Source organism: Amblyomma mixtum, chromosome 4 (genome assembly GCF_055824585.1).
Source record: "Amblyomma mixtum isolate Tamu chromosome 4, ASM5582458v1, whole genome shotgun sequence".
NCBI lineage: Eukaryota > Metazoa > Arthropoda > Arachnida > Ixodida > Ixodidae > Amblyomma > Amblyomma mixtum.
Window position 1 is genome coordinate 129,807,017 of NC_143015.1, and position 20,378 is coordinate 129,827,394.

Genomic DNA, 20,378 nt, shown 5'->3' on the forward strand with positions numbered 1-20,378 from the left:
GTGTGCCAGTCGTAGTTCTTCCTGTAGCAGCTACCTTCCGGTCTCCCCCTTCTCTCCCTTACAAGCGCAGGAGGGATTTTGCTATCTACTCATTTGTAGTTGCTAACCGTAGCAGGGGCTGGCGTGTAACAAGTGTACACAATACTGCGCCGCCGGATGCATTTGCGAGTAGTGTGTTAGCTCTTAGCCTGCACTCACCGGTTTCGCCGTTTTATGTCTGAAGCCTCTCGCAGGCGGCTGCCTGCTGCAGCCACCTGTCGCAGTGGGAAGGTGGCAACCTGCCCATCGGGATGTGGGCAACAAGCCTGCAGGCTATAAGGCCAACTATGCAGAGTGCGTTAGCTCTTAAGCCCGCACTGAGCGATTTCGCAATCGTTTCTACAGGCTGCTCGACCTTGAAACGACATAGGTGGCAACCTAGGTGGCCTCTTAGTTGGCAGGTGGGCCACCCTGCTCACGTGATCTTGTGGCTTCTTCACATCATGCCCGCTGTGGCAGGTGGCAATTCAGTTGCTGATTGGTCGTGAGAGGTTGGGTCTCACAAGCACCACCGGGGCCAGCACCTGCCATCTCAGGGCGCACCGCTTAAACGCTGTACCATTGCGCTAGGAATTTTGTGAGCATTCTTAGCGATCTATGAATTTCAAGTAGAGACCCTCCAAAACCGAGACTTGAAATGAAACTGAAGTGAAAAGCGAAGCGCTAGCGCCCCTAATTCGCCTTTGGCCTAACCACGCTAAACAGTCCGTCATTTTTACCTTGTTACGGTGGCTTGTAATGCTAACACATTTAAAGAGTGACACAACTCTAAACTAAATTCATAGTCAAAGAGAAATAACAGCCAATGGCGGAACAAGTAATAATGAAAGCCCGCTGTATCAGCAGGAAGATGGTTCTAGAGACTAGGGGTATGCGGAATGAACTGGTAGTAAAAACTCGTCTGTTAATCATATCCTGCACTAACTTTCTAGGGACGTTAGAACTCAATAAAACGATACGCAGGCATTGAGGCCAATACGCTGTGAAAGGATTTATGAAGATTCACTTGATGAAACGCTAAGCTCATAAAATCTCCTCGCATAACGATGCACATGGTAGCGAGGAAATGAAATTCGCAGGCTCGAGGCGAGATTTCAGTTTGGAAGAATGAAGCAAATGGAATTATTCCGGTCAAGTTCCAGAGCCCTGGCTAGATCATCATTATAGGGATGCGAAATAAAAACCATATGCCCCGTTTTATTGCGCACTTGGCTTTTATCGGAATTTCTGCAAAGAAGGGACTTTGCTGAAGTTTTTAATTTGGTTTGCTCTAGAATTTATTCGCCGAAAAGGGCAAACTGATTTTATGCATGCGCGCGAATCAGAAATGAAAGAGGGGCCTAAATCAACCACAGCAGTTCTGTGACTTCTTTTGCTTCCTTGTTAAATTCATGTATCTTTCTTCAGCCGCAGTAAAATATCGAGGGACCAGCGCGATCTTTAGAAGTTGTTGGCTCTATAACACACGACCTTTTAACTCTACGCATCCAACAAGGCCCGTGGAGGCGACGTTGATTTGGGTTCCGAGGTTTGTATCGCGTGTGTCTCGGCTAATTTGAAATTCCGAGTAGCCCTTCCACGTACCAAATGCCAACCAAAGGCCTACAAGGACCATGGGGACACAGTCTTCTTGGCCTCCCACTGACACATACACTGTTCTGTTGAGTGTGTTGTTCGACTATATTACAATACTTTTAAGGTTTCTCATTGTTAATTTTTTGCGTGCTTTTTTTATTTCTTTTTTTCTTGCGATTTTTGCTTTCCTGAGAGCCTTGTCCCTCACTTCCTGCATTGCGTTTCTTTCCGGTCCTTTCTTGTGCAGGCGGGCTTTGTGCGCCCCCTGGTAGCAGTAGCCAGTCCGTTCCTTTCTCAATTTCCTTTGTCCATCGCGACGTTTTCAATACCAAATAACAAAATCAAGAGGACAAAGCTGTCTACCACGGAAAAGTATCGGCGACTACTTTGTGCGGCCAGCAGAGTGGGGAATAAATTTACGGGCATCCTGCCTCCGAAAGTCCACAGACACGCAGAGATCCTAGCGAGTGCATCGGCCCTGGTCTCTGACGGCGGCTAACGACACTTCGTTGAAGTAACGAGGAACCGAGATTCGATTACTCCGGCGTTATCGATCCGAGAAGGCGGAGGGGAAAGAGGGAAAAGGGTGGAGAAGGGTGGCTGATTAGGCAAGCAGTGCCCGTTTTTGTTATTTCGCCGAAAATGAGAGTGACATCTTCGAGGTCACTCTTAGGCCGGGCAAGCTGCTGTTCGGCTTTGCCTCTGCGTGTCGAGTTGATTGAAGTCGCAGCTACGCGAACCCACTCTGTTGGTGCACGTCGGGTTCGAGAAGTCGGAGAGATTGCGGCCGGCGATATCGAACTCTCCTCCTTGCCGGCGCATGCGATCGATTGATCACAGCCATACAGTCAAACGTGCGGAGAGAATGGCAAAGAACGCAGTGGGGAAGGAAAATCGGTTTTGTAATCTCCGGCCCGATTTTTTGTTGGCGCAAGAGAATCGGAGCCCGGCGCGGGACTAAGCTATCAATTATCTCGACCTAGTTTGGCCTTTGATGTGATAACTGCGGCGGGCCCTGGAATGAATCAAACACTCAATTATCTCGACCTAATGAGGTCATTGGTGTGATAACAGCGGAGGGTTAACGTAAGAACTGGTTCATTTCGGGAATTCGGTGCCGCGTGAGTGTAGGTCACCCCATCAGGCTGATAGGAAGGGAAAACTAAGACATTTATATTCTTTTCGTTGGTGCTCTAAAACTAGGCGTTGCCTATAGTCTTCACCTCGCTCGTTCCTCGAAAGACAGTGGGTTCGATTCCCGATTATAATGGCCATCTGGCAGCTCTAACGAGCAGGCTTCACTTTGTTCAAAAGGGAAAATGTCTTGCCGATCGTTTTCCGAACAGGATGGCCCGTTATTTCAACTCTGCTTTTCTCAATATCTGAAGGACGCAAGGATTTCTACGAAATTCTTTAACTTCAACGGGACACTGCCCACATTATGTAAACGTTTCTGCTCTGCCGGTTTGCACTTAGCGTTCTTTTTCTGCTTTCCTCCGACACCCCCCAGTGAGTGGGTATACTATCATGCCATACCATAATGCAAGTTGAAGCGTGAAGCAAAATAATCGCTATTTTATAGATGTGCCCCATTTCCAAGACTTTTTTTTGCATGTTTTCAATGTGAAAATTACAGCTCATCATTTTATCTATCTCCATAGGGTACTTTCAGAGAAGGCATAACTGCATTGTTGAGAAGGCAGGCCTCCGCCTAAAACAGAACGAGAGGCAGGCATAATGCATAAGCCGATCGTACCTGTGTTCAAACACTGCATTCTATTGTAGCTAGAGCGTCAGGGGAGACTCTTTCGATAGTAGGGTATGTCGACGTCGTATGTCGTGACCCAAAACTCTCGCTTTAGTGGGTTTGAGGTTAAGAATGCTATTCAGGAGAGCCTGACTCACGACCCCTTCGTATGTACGCTGTAATCTAGCGATCCAGGCGCATCGAAATCTTTTTTGTCTGCCTAGTTTTTTGGGCTTCATATTAGATGAAAATAGGTGCTCTTGAGAATGTGGCTTTTATGGTGACGTAATCACCGTTGCTTACCGGTAAACCTCAAGATGAAATATATAAAATATGTACCTTGCCCTTATTCACCTACCGGGCAGTAGTATCTAGGGTAACGCAAAGATTAATTAAATTGAGGACAGCGCTGCGTTGTATGAAAAGGAAATTGACGGGCATAGGGCTAAGAGACAGGAAGAAAGCAAAGGTGGATGGAAACAACTTTATTACACCAAAAAAAAAAATCTTCCAGGGTGGTCCCCTACTGGTCCAGGAGTCCACGGGCTTGCGCTTCACGTAAAGCCCGATCCACCAGCCATTTCTGGCCGGCGGGCTGAGCGGTCCGTAAAGCAGCCTCCCAGGAAGAATGAGTGTCATTGGGGATGGGGGGTAAGCAAGTTGGTCAGGGAACAAACAGCAGTTAATGACATCCAGTCGAAACCAAGAAGAAGTGAACATGGGCAGGCCATGTAATTGGGAGGAATGGTTACTGAAGAGGCCGGAGTGGATTCCAAGAGAAGGAAAGCGCGGAAGGTGGCGGTGGAAAATAAGGTGGGCAGATAAGATTAGGAAGTTTGCGGGGATAAGAATAGCGTAGCTCTTAGGAGACAAGGTTACCTGAAGCGAAGTGGGAAGGACCTTTGATCAATTGTGACGGTGATGACGATGACTGCGATCTCAGTAGCACACATAGGTACTTTACGCAGGGCAATGAGTCACATGGTGCAGTTGCACTTGCCGTAATGTGCCCTTATATGGTTCATAAATAAAAAAATGTCTCATCTTCCCTTAGTTAGAGTTATATGATTCGTCCATTGTACTAAATTAAGCGTCCGTCAAAAACCTTGTGTCGGGACGGCTTTCTCTAGTCTCGACCGTCAAATCTTTTCAATATTGTCAAGGCAGTGCAGATCAGAAGCCTGGAAACAATATGCACGCTTATATACTATAAATTCTGGTATGCAGACCAATGGCAAAGCATGGCGAAAAGTTCAACTTTAATACCTTGCGAATTATGCAGCTTAACTTTAATAATTTGCGAATTATACAGCTTTTTCTTTTTCAATACCACCTAAAAGTATTAAAGGCACGAAGCAATCCTATGTTCTCCCTCTCTCTCTCTTCCCTCACTCACATTGATTCTTCTTCCTGTGCCCTAAAACTCGGAAGGAGGATTCTCCTCTCTCCACTTTGACACCTGCCAACCAAGGAAGGTGGTAAGTGGCAGGCGGCACTGCGAGCCACGACGGGCCGAGACTGAAGAACAAGCTAACAAGTGTTAATGCGCTAAAATACTGTACTGACAGTGCCTGCAGAACGCCCGCAAAGCACAAAGTAGTTTTACCCTGTATATATAGCCCGAGGACTGCATACCGCGAAATACGGTATTTGTATGCACTGCAGAGTACAAATTGCCGTGGCGGGAGTTAAAGATGTAGTTAGCGGCGTGGGTTCACAAACGGAGAATCTGCTGCTACCAGAAGCTTTCACAAAATTATGAAACTTCAAAGACAACATTGTCCTATATATTCCTATATACAGACAACATTGTCCTATACATGGTGTCCACGCTAACTTTAGCCAAGGGTTAAAAAATAAAATATTGGAGGTAGGCTAGGGAAACCACTTACGTACATCCACCAACCGGCTTGCGCATCATAGGCAATTCTTTTGTTTTGCAATTAATTAATTAGCAATGAAGATAATTTTTCTAAATGCGTAAATGTTGACTTTAGACAGCAAATTTGCATAGCAAAGTTGGAGAGCACCTTCGGAAACCCCCATTTAATTTATTTGCGATAAAGAAAACGTCACGTGTATCTTTTTTCCGAGCTCCAAAGAAAGCCCGCGAAATACAAAAAAATCACGTGACTAGTGCATTCGCGCGCCACGATTGTGCTGCTCTCAACCGTGGCTTCAGTAAATGAAATCAGCTGCTGGCAAGGCGCGACGACCTCAATGCACCGGCAGGCCGATATGTTAACGGTGGTTGCGGCGCCCGCGCGAGCCAGTCTGCAAGCGTGACGGTGTAAGTTGCAGTGAACGCGCCGGGCATTGTGAGCTATGACATGGCCAAAGGTGACAAAGACAAAATCGACGAGTTTTATTCGCCACTGAGAGGCAAAAGAAGATAGGCAAGTATTTTACTTATCTTCTTTTAACCAAAGTTAGCGGGGACACCCTGTATATAGTCGTATATTCAATCTCAAAGACAACAATGTCCTATATAGCCTACATAAATTTAGTGTGGTCGAAAAAAGAGCAGGCGCGTATTTTGCGACTGTTCAAGATCTGGATTGATAACTCTGTCGCATAATAGTATTAGCACAGTGTCCACCGCAGCCGTTCACCTCAGCCATCTTCGCGCATGCGCAGATTGTCCCAAGATGCCAGGCACACACTCAGTTGGCCTGCACTAGGCTCGTCGGAGCTAGCTGTCCATGCGCGTTAGCGACGGGTGCCCACGGTAAGCAGTGATGGTACATGGCATACGCTATGTTAAATATCTCTTAAACTGGCCGTACCACTTGTGACGTCAGGACTCGTAACCAGTAATTAGTGTCCTTCTTCGGCTCTGGTCTCGATAATAATAGACAACCCTGACGAATGGCCAGACGATGAATCTATGAAGGAAGCCCTGCAAATATAATGCTGCGCGTTAAATGAATATAGGCTGAACAGAGTTCTAACAGGTATCTATACTGGCGCCGGCATAAAGCTACGGCTATCGGTGTGGGCGATCACTGTACTTTTTGCGGTAATGACACTTGGAGAGGTCATTTCGAGCTTGTATGGAGAGCTGGAGCAGCGCGCTCGGCATGGGAATATGCGAACACGATATTTGAACGATAAACCGTAGAAATTGCGAACGACCATAGGAAATCTGACGAAGGTTGCGGGAAGAAAAAAATGCTAAAATATTCATTTTCTTTTATCACCGAACAGTGCGATGAAGATGTCTGTGTTTTATTTTTATTGCGAAAGCAATGCTACTCGCACTTTCAAGCCTTCGCGTGACCCGGCCGCAGTTACGTTTGACCTTTAGCGGAGTGAATATGGGTGACCAACTAGCTCCTTCAGATAGCCCGGCTGCAGTTACGCCGCGCCGCGCACCTGTGGCGCTACTGCCGCTGTGACGTCATACCAACTGTAGATTATGGGCGATCAACTCTCTCGTTCAGAGAACCCGGCTGCAGTTACAGGTGTGTGTTTGCCGCGCTGCGCACCTGTGTCGCTACTGCCGCTGTGACGTCATACCAGCTGTAGATTATGTTTTCTTTCCCTCAGTCGCAACAACATAAAAAACAAGATATAAAAAATTACCGAAGACGCTTTGAGTCGTCGCGCAGCGGCGGCCGGTAGCCACGCGTGACCTGTAATACGCGGCGCACTGCGTTCCTTCAGTTGGAAGCGCTGCGCTTTTGCATTCGCAACCTACCAGGCTTAGCCAAAGCTAAGCCCTCGCCAATTTTTTTCACTGGCCGCAACGTCACTGGCTCTGGAATTTTTAATGAGAATTAATTTAATAAAAATGACCGAAAGTAATCTGCTTGCTTGTTGTCAGTGATAAAAAAGGAGTGCGGAGATGCATCTCTACTTATGATCCTGCTTACAGTCCCTATGAAGACAAGTGATGCAATGAGACGCCGAACACAGGCGCCTATGTTCGGTGGCTTACAGCCCCAAGTGTACAGTGGTGAGCAGCCTTGTCTAGAGCGCTTGAGCAGTGCGCACTTGGTAACAAAAACCGAAATTAGAGAGCAGCCCCTCATTACAGGGCAACGTTTTCGTGCCTGCTTTGTTTACGAGGCTATCTGGCGCTACTTCCGTGCAAGCGTTGCAGCTGGACCCTAGAGGCTGCCACAAAATCTGGATTTGTTTGCAAGGAAGTGCACCGCCCGAGCGCTCTAGACAAGGCTGCTCACCACTGTACGTTACTAATTAGCCGAAGAGTTAGCTCTTTGGATGTATCTTCACGGTGCACCATCGGCTAACGCTGCACACAACAGCGAGAGTGGCGCTCAGTGAACGAGACGCGTTGCTCTTATTGAGCGGTGAACGGTCACCTTTTTCATCAACGCTTCGTGCCGCGATGCAATGTGTGGGTGAAAGACGAACAGGGGAGCAGCATGATCAGCAGCAGTAACAGGGAGCTCCCAGCTGACAGGGTCGAGACGGGCGCAGCACAGAGACAAAGAGTCGGGGAAGAAGGATTGCCACCCGTTCCGCGTCATCGATCTCGTGACGAATCGAAGCGAGCGAGCCCCTACCGCTGCTGCTGTTGTTTCTGCGTGGGTTCTTTGATTTCTCTTTGACATCCGCCCCCATTCTAGCTTTCTTTCTGCCCTGCTGTCTGGGTTTCCAGCTAACCCCTTCGCACGGCGAGTGCAGACGTCCGGGAAGACTCGGTATTTACTTCACTTTTTTTTTTAATTTTCGCCCGTAAAAATCAAGAATGAGTGGGTTGGAAGGTGGAGGAGAGTCTTTGCGTTTTATTTACAGATAGCGTGGGCTGCCAACAGTATCTGTGTGGACATCGCGTCGTTCTCGCGAAATGACGTCATCTTGTCGTGATCAATAGCGCATCTGCACCCTTTGGAAACGTGTCCAATGGGTTACGTGACCGGTTCATCGAATGAAAGGGTGGCGTGACCGTTAATCGATCGAATCTCCAAATAGATTCTTTTCACGTATTCTCTCTCCCACATATCCTTTACACATTACGTGAGCATCCCTTCAATTTGGATTTTACCTTGTACTTGCGCCCACCCGGAAGACTGTCATCGCGTACTAACCATCCCTTCGCAGTTATGTCATACATGCCGAGAGTTGATGTGTATAGGTTTTCGTTTCTGCCTAAAACAATTATAGAATGGAATAACCTTGACCGACACGTATTCAACAAAACTTGTTCACTTGAAACTTTTGTAAAAGAGCTACAACTGTGTTGTACTGACTGACTATACCATTCCCACCCTGTAACAGCCCGCAAGGGCTAGCAGTATTTGGAAATAAATAAATAAATAAATAAATAAATAAAAAAATAAAATTCTTTTTTTCTTGAAAATTCTACAAAAGCACGATTTTGATGAAGTATGCTAAAGGAGTTTTCCGTAGCCGGCTGAGGTCTAACGACAATAAAGGACAGTGGAGCGAAACTGGAGCTAAAATCCAAATGACTGGTCTTAAGTATGACCTCGAAGCGAAATGTTAAAGTTCATTTAGAGAGAGAGAGAGAGAGTCATAGAAAATGAGCAGCAAGAACGCTAAAGCCGATGATGGTAAAACTGACACGAGACAAAAAAAAAAAAGATGAGTTGATAAATTTTGTCACTGCTCGATCTTTTTTTTTTTTTGCATCCCATTTCTTCTGCAGTTTCTTTTAATGCTCAAGTCTTCACCGCTCCGGCGAAGAATAAGTGAAATGCGCTAAAAGCGCGCTCTTCTCTTCGTTAAGTCAAGCGCAGTTAATCACAGCATGGTCCAAACAGAGGCAAGGCTCAGTATATCCAGCAGATAATGCAAACAGAGGGCATGTAAGAAAAGAAAACATGCAATAGCTGTGCGTCAATCAATGGCTTATCAGCAGCCCGACAACAAAAGAAAATAAATGAAAGATTCCTCTCGACTTGACCAAGACTGTATTCAACGTTACTCTCTAAAGAGTAGAAATGGCGATGGCAGAAAAGAATGCCCTAGCGCACTCCAGGAATCACGGAACAGCTCTAGTACGGCTGACCATTGTAAGCTAGAGCACACAAAGAGTCCTCATCGAGAAGTGATATATCGTGGTCCAGTGAGCATGCGCACAACGACTAAGGAACCGTTCCAGAGGGCACCTGGCCATTCATCACCGAGTGGATCACACAATGCAGCCTGTCGTGGCCAACGATGCCTACAACCTAACCAGAAAAAAATCCTCGGAACCCGGGTCACCAGGCGATAACGTTTCGATATGCGTAAGAGAGCCATCGGTGGCTCGAGATAAAAACAAAAAAAAGGAGAAACATTTTGCTGAATGCCAAAGAAAAATGGTTCAGGACTTCCTATGAGGAACACTCCTTTTTCTTGAATTCGTTCCGTCCGTCTGCATTTAATTTTCATTCTTTGTTGCAGCGCCTAGACAGCGTGGAGCTCGCTGTCTTTATCATGCCTCGAATCTTCATTTGAGCTGTTAGCTGCAGTTGCTCATTAGAACTAGGCAGAATAAGCACAAAACTAGCCCTAGCCAGTATGGGATTCCTAACGCGAACACTACTGTCATTTCTTTCTTTTCGTTAGCTAGCAGAGAGACAATATATCCAGCACTAGTAAGGAGGCGCTGGAACTGTGCATACTTTATCCTATCCCGCGTCCACAGTTTCTACCTGTGTGGTCTTACCAGGACCCTACTGTTGACCTAAATACACAAAAAAACCTATGCTCATCAAGTCGACGCCACTTTCGGCATGTTTCCAGTGTTGTTTTTGGAAGCAGGGATGACTCGTATTAATGGAAGAAATCTGCCTGCGTTTCGGTTTAGGAGGTCGCCTACGCATAGGAATTCCTCTCACGGATAGCGTAGACAAGCTAGCCGATGAGGCCATATCTTGCTCTAGTACGGACTCTGTAGAGGGGTCTATGATCGATAGGAATTTGTGATATAATCAAATTAACAACGCCAGCTACAGCGTGGCCGAAGGTTATTCGGAAGCTGTTGCTGATGCTCCTGCTGTTGCTGCTGATGATGATGAGTCACGCTCATCCATGAATACTTTTCTTGTGTAGCACGATTGAAGCGAAGAGTACTCCAAGAAACGTTTTAAAAAGAAACATCTAAGATGCGCTTTATTTGCAGGGCGTAATCAGAAAGAGTACCATAAAATTACTCAGTGCTTCCACGAAATAAATGCCAATTGCGTCAACGGACAGACGTGCAACTGCGCGGTGTTTCGAAACGGCGCAGTACGGGGGTGTACGATGTTCCCAGCTTCATGACATCGCAGCAAATCTGAGGAAGCTCGAAACATTCCGACGGGCCACAAACCAATTCGGCCGCGACTCATGCATCCGTGTATCAAGTTCCAGGCTTGCACGACGCCAAGAAAAAAAAAAGCGTAGAAAAATGTAGAGTTTGTGCGGCAAATTAACCGAGGAACCTATTCAATTGCATACTCGCGAAGTGAGGCGCTGTGTAAGCATTCTAATGCGCTAGCGGTTATTTATCACTGCCAACTGCAGAAAACGAAAAAAAAAAAAGAAACGCACTGCCTCGCTCCATACGTAACTCTCATCCCACTGGCGCAACTCGAGAAGGCAGACAGAGCGCCACCACGCGTGGCAGCGGGGAAATCCGGATCTGTTGTGTTTGCACGAGTTGCACAACTTCCAGAGAACGAGAGGGATCTGACCAAATGGGAGCCGCGCCGTGTAGCGCCGTGTTTGTGGTACGTGACGGCTGCGAAGGGCGCATTCAGGCAGCCGTTGGGGTGAAGTAAAGTGGGGCGGTACTGCGAAATGCCACTTACGCGCGAAGTGTAGCGCCCATTGTCGTTTGACATTTGCACCCGTCTGACGGTGTTGTGCACGCAGGGGATCTGCGGATTCCAAAACTTTCGCCATTGAACGTATACCCCAGGGACTTTAATTTCTTTCGATGCACTCTATTTAGGCAAGCAATGATAACCGGGAACAAAAATGGTCATTAGTCGGCTTTTTCTTGTGAGGTTTAACGTTCCAAAATCGCACATGGTGGTTTGAGAGTAACCGTTGTGGAGGGCTCCGGATTCATTTTCACGAACTGGGATCCTTCAATGGGTATTGACATCGGACAGCCAAGGGGTGTTTTTGCATCTTGCGTCCAGCGAAATGCGGCCTCCGCGGCTGGTATTAGAGCTTAATGGCCATATGCTCAGCAGACGAACGCATAAGCCACTGAGCCGTGGCGGTGTGCATTAAAGAGATCATTCATTTCATAATGTCAGATCAGCTGGATAAAGAAAAAAAAATGGCTAAAACACATAATAGAGCCCCAGCTTTGATAACAACTACACAAGTAATAATCCAATGAAACACTCTCGACGCCGCCGCGGTGGCTCAGCGGTTATGGTGCTCGGCTGCTGACCCGAAAGACGCGGGTTCGATCCCGGCCGCGGCGGCTAGAATTTCTTTGGAGGAGAAATTCTAGAGGCCCGTGTACTGTGCGATGTCAGTGCACGTTAAAGAACCCCAGGTGGTCGAAATATCCGGAGCCCTCCACTACGGCGTCTCTCATAGCCTTAGTCGCTTTGGGACGTTAAACCCCAATAAACCAAACCAAACCAAACACTCTCGAAACATAGCTCCTTTGCATTTGTCAGCTGTAACGGTGAAAGATGGCGGCCCGTCTGGGGCTGGAGCTCTGTTCTCCGTCTTATTCCGCGGATCGGAAATTGCACTAACCCTGAGATGGATGCCGCAAGCAAAGTAGCAAGGAAAAAAAAAATAGAGGCGACACTTAAGCATCGCCTTAAGGGCATGACGTGATAGCTTGCCCATTACGCAGAATTGGCCACTATCTACTTAACATTTATAGATCACTGGGAGTCCTCGCACCACTCCTGGTGCAGTGGTGCAGCACTGAAGCGATGCACGACTGCCTTGCAGCGCAAAGTGCTGCCACGGGTAGCGCTGTGGGCAGCTTGCTCAAAATCCGGTGAGCAGGTTGTGATTGCGCCAGAAGGCTACGTGACCTAGGTGGCCCACGTCTTACAGAAAAAGTTTTAGACAGTCTATAGAGTGTTTATAGACTTCTGTCTATAAAGTCTATAGACTGTCTATAGACAAAAGTTTATAGACAATACAAATGCCATAGACAGTCTATAGACAATCTATAGATATATGGCCATAACTTTTAGTAGCCTTTTGTCCATAGACAGTCTATAGACTGTGAGTAGACAAAAAGCAATATCTATAGGAAGTCAATATAGTCAATAAGAAGTCTATAGACTATCTATAGACCATTTTTATATGGGACGTCTTTGCTTCTACGGGAGATTTCTCGTTCACAACGCTGACGACGCCGGATTTTCTGCAGAACGAGAGCTTTGATGATATCGAGTTAAAATTTCGTAAGAGCGCAATCCCGACTGTTAGGCTCCCTCAGGAGTTCCTGGCCAGCTGTCACGCTGGATGAAATGTGCCTCAAAATGTCAGCATTGTAAGCAGAATACTCTTTATTATTCGTCTTATTTGATCTACCCTTTTGAATAGCTTTGCGCTTTGTGTTGTAGCACGGTGTGCAGTACAGTGCACACCAACTGTGCACTGTACTGTGCAGTGCAAAATGACCTACAACAGGCGCTTTGGCCCTCAAAGAAAGAGCAGACGGGCGCCTGGCTTCCTGTTTAAGGTGTTTCCGACACGTGTCTTCTCGACAGTAAAGTTACGTGTGGCCTCTCCAGAGTGCTAACTGTCGTGTCTCGCGTATGCTGAGCCCAGGAATTCTGGACCAAAGCCTGTTTACACGGCTATATACCACTGCATGCCGTGTGGCATTCAAAACTCAAAATCACTGCAGGAATTACGAATGTTCGGTGCATGCCTTGAATTTTTATGGCCCTGTGAGATACTGTGAGCGCAGGAAGCATCTTATAGGTCAGATTTTGCAATGAAGCGGAAGAGTAGGCAATGACAATCATCATGTTCCTGCACAATCTCCTGGGACTATCTAGATTTAACAAATTAGAAGTTTAAAATATCCCTCAGAAGTTACAGAGTGTCCGCTAGTGGCGCCAACAGATGGCGACAGTTGTTCATGTTCAGGAATTCTGAGCATGCAGGAAGAGGAAGCCTGAGAGCGCTACACGGCCTGATCAAAGCTACTTCCTACGCACACCAGGCTGTGACTGGAGGAAGGAATGAACTCAGGAGAAGCGGCTACAACACCTTATTTGAAGCCCGGTGTGAAGGCTCCTCCCGGGTACCACCCTTCTTGGCCCCCAACTAAGCCCGCTTGCGCATGCGCAGCTGACAACGTAGCAGACGACAACGCTGTACCCAGCGTTACCATTGGCTGCGCCGTTGGCCAAATACTCCCAGCAGCCCTTGCGAAAGTGCGTGACTTCTGGCACACTTTTTGGCGTGCAGCTGAAATAGCCAGGGCGTCTCCTGCTCTTTCGTTCCTCCATGAGGCTGTGTGATACAGTGTTGATATAGGCATGCAAAATCTATGACAAAGATTTTCAATAATCGAAGATTTTTGACGTTTAAACTTGCATCTTCTATGACGATTTGCGCGTGAAGCAACGAGATGGTCTTCTCTTCAACGCGCCGTGATTAAGGCATTAATTTTGTTCTGAAAGAACACATCAGCACGAGCTGCATGGGTCTGCGCGTCTCACTCTCAAACGACTCCGGCAGCCCATGTCTGCTGGAAAAAAGACAGAAGCACCAATCCCCTGAGACATCACCGCCAGGCTTCTAGCGGTGCTGCCGCTCGCAAGCCTACATTATAAGACTTCAGACGGATGCATGAGTGGTTTCAGTGCAAGTCATCCAAGAGCATATAAGTATGGAGGGTGCGAACCGAGTGACGGATGGTGCTAATGGCGAAAGCGCTTACCGTCACGCCCATTAGCCAGTCAATCGAGGGGGGCTAACTGCGCGGTGGGCGGGAATCGAAGAACGCGGCATGCTTAGGAGGCTCTGATCTTCGGGCGCTGCTTTTAAACGGACCTGATGGAGCCCAGTGTTAGAAACTGCTGGCTGCACTGTTGCCAACTTTAGTTCGGGTAAAGCCATGTAAAATTGGGGGCTGAAATTTTGAAGCTTTCAATGGCCTAATCACAAATTTATAACCATGACGTCACCCGAGTACATGGCTTTTAGACTTTTGAGCCTCCGGATAGGTGGCGCGTAGTTCCAGAGTCATCTGTCATACGTAGAGCGGTTTGCCCAGGTACTAATCGTTTGGTGCCTCTCACCTCTGAAATTTTAGCGCACGCATCGTAAGACTAAAATCAGCACGTCTTTATGAATAAGGAGGCGTTCTGCTCAACCCATTATAAAAGTTATCGAAGTTACCACCGTTTAAGCGCGCTGCTTGAACTAAAACAAAATTAATTCTGCAACTAGACTGCATTTGCGTAGCTCGCTAAGTATTATGTATGCCTGAGTAAATTCGAAATGCACTTTGCGATTATTCAGGCATCTTTGAAAATTTTCATCCGTAAACAGAATATAATGCATGTAGGGTCACTCTCGAGAACGCAAAGGAAACAAGATGAGCGAGTGCCACTGTCACATCTAGTTAAGAAAGCAGCCAACCGCCACTGAAACCAAGGAAAGAATGAGAGAATGTTGCTGTCCTCTACCGAACTTTTTAATGTGGTGCTTATTAGAGTACCAAAACACTTGTGCAGTAGATGAGACAGGAGACCATTATTCAGGAAGTAGAACAAAAGCAACCCTATGTATTCAGTGGAAGCCGAACCCGTGAAGTCTGTATGTCGCGCGAAGTTCTTTAAAAATTGAGCTAGGCAGACACGGTCTCACCTTGTTTCGGAACCACCGCGCTTGTTGAGCAGTTATGGTGCACGGCTGCTTGACCAGAGGTTCGATTCCTGCCGCGGCTGTCGCACTTCGACAGAGGCGAAATTCTAGAGGCCCGTCTACTTTGTGATGTCAATGCATGTAAAAGAACCCCAGGCGGTTGAAATTATCCCCAGCCTTTCACTACGGCGTCTCTCATAGCCTGAGTTGCTTTGGCAAGTAAACCCAGTCAGAAGCTGCTGGTGACCCAAGCTGTGGGGGTGACGCCATGTTGGTCGTGGCAGAAAGGAGTTTATGGTGCCTCTTACTTGCGTATATGTTTCCCACACCCATGTCGCACTGCTGAACCGGCACCAGCACCCACGATTGAAAAGGCAAGATAATGCCATGGCATACTTGACGATCTTTATCGGTACTAATCCCATCTCGGGAAAGAAACGGTGCTGTGGTTGTGCGAAGAAATGGCGAAACATCATACCTGGCACCCGACGAACTCAGTGCTCGGCCGGACTAATCCTTATATATTTTGTGGCTTAGTGGTTATGGTCGTCGGCTGCTGACCCGAAAGACGCCGGTTCGATCCCGGCCACGGCGGTTGAATTTCTTTGGAGGAAAAATTCTAGAGGCCCGTGTACTGTGCGATGTCAGTGCACGGTAAAGAATCCCAGGTGGTCGAAATTTCCGGAGCCCTCCACTACGGCGTCTCTCATAGCCTTAGTCGCTTTGGGACGTTAAACCCCATAAACAAACAAAAAACAAACAAACAAACAAACAAACAAACAAACTCGTCTCGCTCCTTGGCGTTCTTTGTTGGCGGAAACGCGGAAAGAAGCTGAAAAAGCAGCCAGGCACGCATAGTATGCATCATTCAAACCCCTGCAATGCATGAATCTAGAATGCGTAATGTAGTAGCAGTGAAGGAAAGGATTCAAATGCAGAGAAACTGCTAGAGTGAAGTTACCGGAGAATACACTGAGAGATCCCCATAAAGAGAATCAACGCCTTCCTCTAAGCAACTCTTCAGCCGACTGCTATTAGGATGAGGTGCTGTCAACGTCACACAACGTCGCGGTACCAAAAACTTGATGACTGAAAGTAACTTAGGTACGTGAATCAGGCATTTTTGCAAAGGAAGCAGTACTGACGCTTCCTCTAAGGATATTGCGAAGCTAAGAGGCGAAGGTGGAAGTGAATATACTGCTGGCATATTTTCTCTTAGGGAGCAAAGTTTCTTGTAGCAAACTCTGCGCCGCGTTTCTTCACTTTTTGGCCCGGAGATGTGGGAATTGCAGGAAACTCAACTTCTGCCAGAATAGAAACCTTGCACCAGTTGAATTTCTGATGAGGCAAAGAAAAACAAAAACCTTTGCATTTCGCTACTACACGCCGAACATATTCAGCACATTCCGGCAAAATATACGTTGGCATGTAGTGTTCACGTTCGGAATATTTCACGCGCGAAAGAATGTCCGTATTTCTGCTTAGTAAAACATGAAAACCGTGGCCTGTCCGGAGGGAGTTCCGTTCGTAAAGCAGGAAGACATGCAGCGTGCCGTACGCCGCCTTCTTCACGCAGGACGAGTGTATACGAGCACGCAGTATATGACGGAATTCGTGCGATGAAGAACAAAAATACAACATATACGGATGTCGTGTGATTTTCGTTCACGTCCGCCACAGTGGTCTTCATTTGCACTGGAGGGAACCTCGGATGTTGACGTTTCGTGCGCTAGAATCTTGCACGCCTCGTCAAAGGGTTGCAGCAACGGCAACGCTGGCGCTTACCACTCAGCCTGTAAGTTTTATACCTGCCACACGCTCCCCTAGAAGCAGAGCTGGTACTTCACTCGGGCGCCCTTCAGAGCCCTTTAGCTAAATAACTCCAGCATGACTACCTCAGTGCTGAATTAAACAATGCTGCTTCCGCAGTGTTTCCGGTGTAGGCGGTTTTCAACGGTCATCATTTTTTAGTGCGTCAGAGTTATAAATGCTGTCCTCAAGAAAATGTGGCATCCGTCGCAGTGTACTGCGCACTTGTCACCTGCCACCTGTCACAGTTGGATGGTGTCAAAGCGGAGGAAGGAAAGTCCCCCTCGCCACTTCTAGGGGAAAGAAGGGAGAGGCCGGACGGTGGCTGCCAGTGCGTACGATGCAGTTACTTAAGATACGTTTGCGCAGGACTACAAAAATAGCTTCAGTTTTTGTTATTAAAAAATAAACAGGCAATATAAAGAGCAAAAAGAATTACAATCATATACACAAACAGCAGAAATTTATATAAAAAGATATACATTCGTGTAGTGTTCCGGATGTAGCGGGTGATATTGACTGTGAACGTAACGACAGCTACACAGGAACATGTAGTGTCTGTAAGTGCTGATACTGTGCCTAGAAAGACGCCCGGTACAACCGTACTGAAGTGCAAAGTAACGCTTTTCGTACTCGTACTACTCACATTACACTGTACCAGGAGTACCGGTCAGATCCACCTGCTGTGTTGCGCAGTAAGAAAGAGATAAAAGTAAAGAAAAGCAGCTTGACACGCGAACACCGTGGTGTCTCTTCTTTATTCTGGGTAATGTTGCGCCACCCGGGCTTGAGCTGTTTGCGCGGCTTCTGTGAAACCATGCCAGCGTTCAGCTCATACCATTCTCGTAACTAAGCCGCCGCGGTGGCTCAGTGGTTATGACGCTCGGCTGCTGACCCGAAAGACGCGAGTTCGATCCCGGCAGCGGTGGTCGAATTTTGATGGAGGGGAAATTGTGGAGGCCCGTGTACTGTGCGATGCGAGTGCACGTTAAGGAACCCCGGGAGGTCGAAATTTCCGGAGCCCTTCACTACAACGTCCCTCATAGTCTTAGTTGCTTTGGAACGTTAAACTCCAATAAACCAAACCAATAAACCGAATTCTCGTAACTATCTTGACAGTCCCCCTTTTTAAATAGGGTGCAAGAAAAATTGAAGCACTCAGTACAAGCCCAGTTTCTTATGTAAAAGTGAAAAAAAAATGCTTTACAACGATTGAGGCTAGTCTTGTGAGAATCCGCTGTGATGCCCATCGCGCTGCTCATGCACCCGCGAAGAACATGCCACACCATCTCTTGTTTGGAATGCACTTCCGCTGTTAGTAACCGTAATCGCCGGTAATGATCACTCCTCTCGATGGCTACGATTGCATCTTCTCGTTTGGCTTCACAAAACAGACGTCTGAAATTCTTGAATTTCTGATTCTGCAAGCAGCTTCTCCTTCTGCAGAAATTCTTCAATTACTGTGTGAGCAATTAAAATTAAATGACCTATTTCGCTGTAACATTTCGCTTTGGTTTAGTTTGCTTTGGGGTGTGTTACGCTTGCTTGTAATGGCCTGTTAATATCTTGCTCTAATGAAATCTAAGAGTAAAGTGAGTACTAAAAAAAAATTAAGCACATAATCTGGAATAGGTGCGTGCGCAAGCAATAAATTCGGAAGCAGGCCAATGAGGATTTTCGTAGTGACATCATTCCTATTAAATCAGTGAATTAGACGCAGATAGCTTTCACATACATATCCTAGTTCCACTTAGAAGTTTGCCGTTGATAGTACCAGCACATGCACTGAAGATAAAATAGAAAGAATGTATAAAAGTCAGATTAAGGCCACAGCAGTACAAAACATTTATTGTGATTATATTCATGATCATCATCATCATCAGCCTGACTACGCCCACTGCAGGGGGGCAAAGGCCTCTCCCATGTCTCTCCAATTAACCCAGTCCTATGCTTACATTATTATTACTACTACTATTAATTATTTCTATTATTATTAATAATGAGCTTATTTATTAAGGTGTAATTACTAAGCAAATGCTGTAATAGAGCAAGAAGTGGCGGTAGACGACCGAAGGCCAAAGCCACCAAAGAAATTCGAAACGCGTACATGTATCCTTCCCCTGGGAGTTAAGGAACGTGTCCGTTCTTGTTAATGCCTTTGATGAGTGCAAAGTGGATAGTAGAATGTGTTCACGAAATTGAATGACTTATTACAGAAGTGCAAACTGATATTAAGTATCGCAGTGAAGTAAGAGAGGTGGTAACATCTGTTATCTATAATATCACACCACAGCAAAATATAAAATCCTTTCTGAGAAATTAGCGTTAGAAAAAGCAGCACAGACAATAATGTCTTTTCACACAAGCGAATATTCAATGATAGCTTGTCCCAAATATCCTAGCTACTCTGCTCAGGGTAACATATTAGCAGAAGGAAAGGTGTAGCAACGAATTGACGGAATAGTTTCCACTTCGTGAGTGAAATATTAGAATGGCAGGCCGCGTCTCCCTAACCACTAATATTATTGCGCCGGCAGATTTTTCTGACAGTGTCTCTGACCAGGTTCGAAATATTTAACTCTTAAAAATATACGCATGGTACGTTAATAAAAGAAGTTTCTAGTTCATGCATTTGTAATGGTAAGTCATAATCCGGTGACTGCAAAAGAACTGTGCCTTCGTTGGTCATGGCTTTCGCCTAAAATTGAGCAATTTATGGCAGGACGTCTCTCGAACCGCGCCTCCTGTGTTAACCTGTGCTATATGGCCGGAGTACGTCAATATTCAAAGAAAGTTCAGAAGAAATTGAGCTCAGAATGAAAAAGAGGCACTTTGCGAGGAATCGAAGCTCAGACCTCGTGCTTCACTAACCGTGCACTCTTTCGAGCATTCGAAACCGAGCATTCTTTCACGGCGCCGGTTTCCAAAGAGCATACCGTTATGCTGTGTGCCTATTATTTGAAAGTTGTCTGAAGACCCCTTAATACCAAAACGTATATAACCACGCTACCTGCCTCTTCTTATGTGTTTCAAGTGCCTCTTATTAAGCGTTTCAAGTTGTTTATGAGCTGCCACAAAAGAAAGACAGGCTCGCAACGTCCTCAAGCAGACTCTGATGCTTTTTCTTAATCACCACACAAAGCTCTAAGTCCCGCTTCATTAGTGCTCGAAAGCGTCGCGGGAATTGCGGGCCTTTTTTAAGGAAATAATACAAAGACCTGCGTTCTCTCTGCTCCGCTTTCAAAGGAAAACGGCTTCTGTGCGGTTCCTTGTTTCCGCAAAAGGTCTGGAGTAACCCCTTGGGAAGGACCACCGGCGTGCCTGTCACCGAGCGCAAATGATTCTTCTAATCGAGTTTGCGTTTAGCGAACACGTGAGAGGAAAGCGAACGAACTGTTGATAAGAAGAGAGCTTGAACACACTTACAACTTAAGGC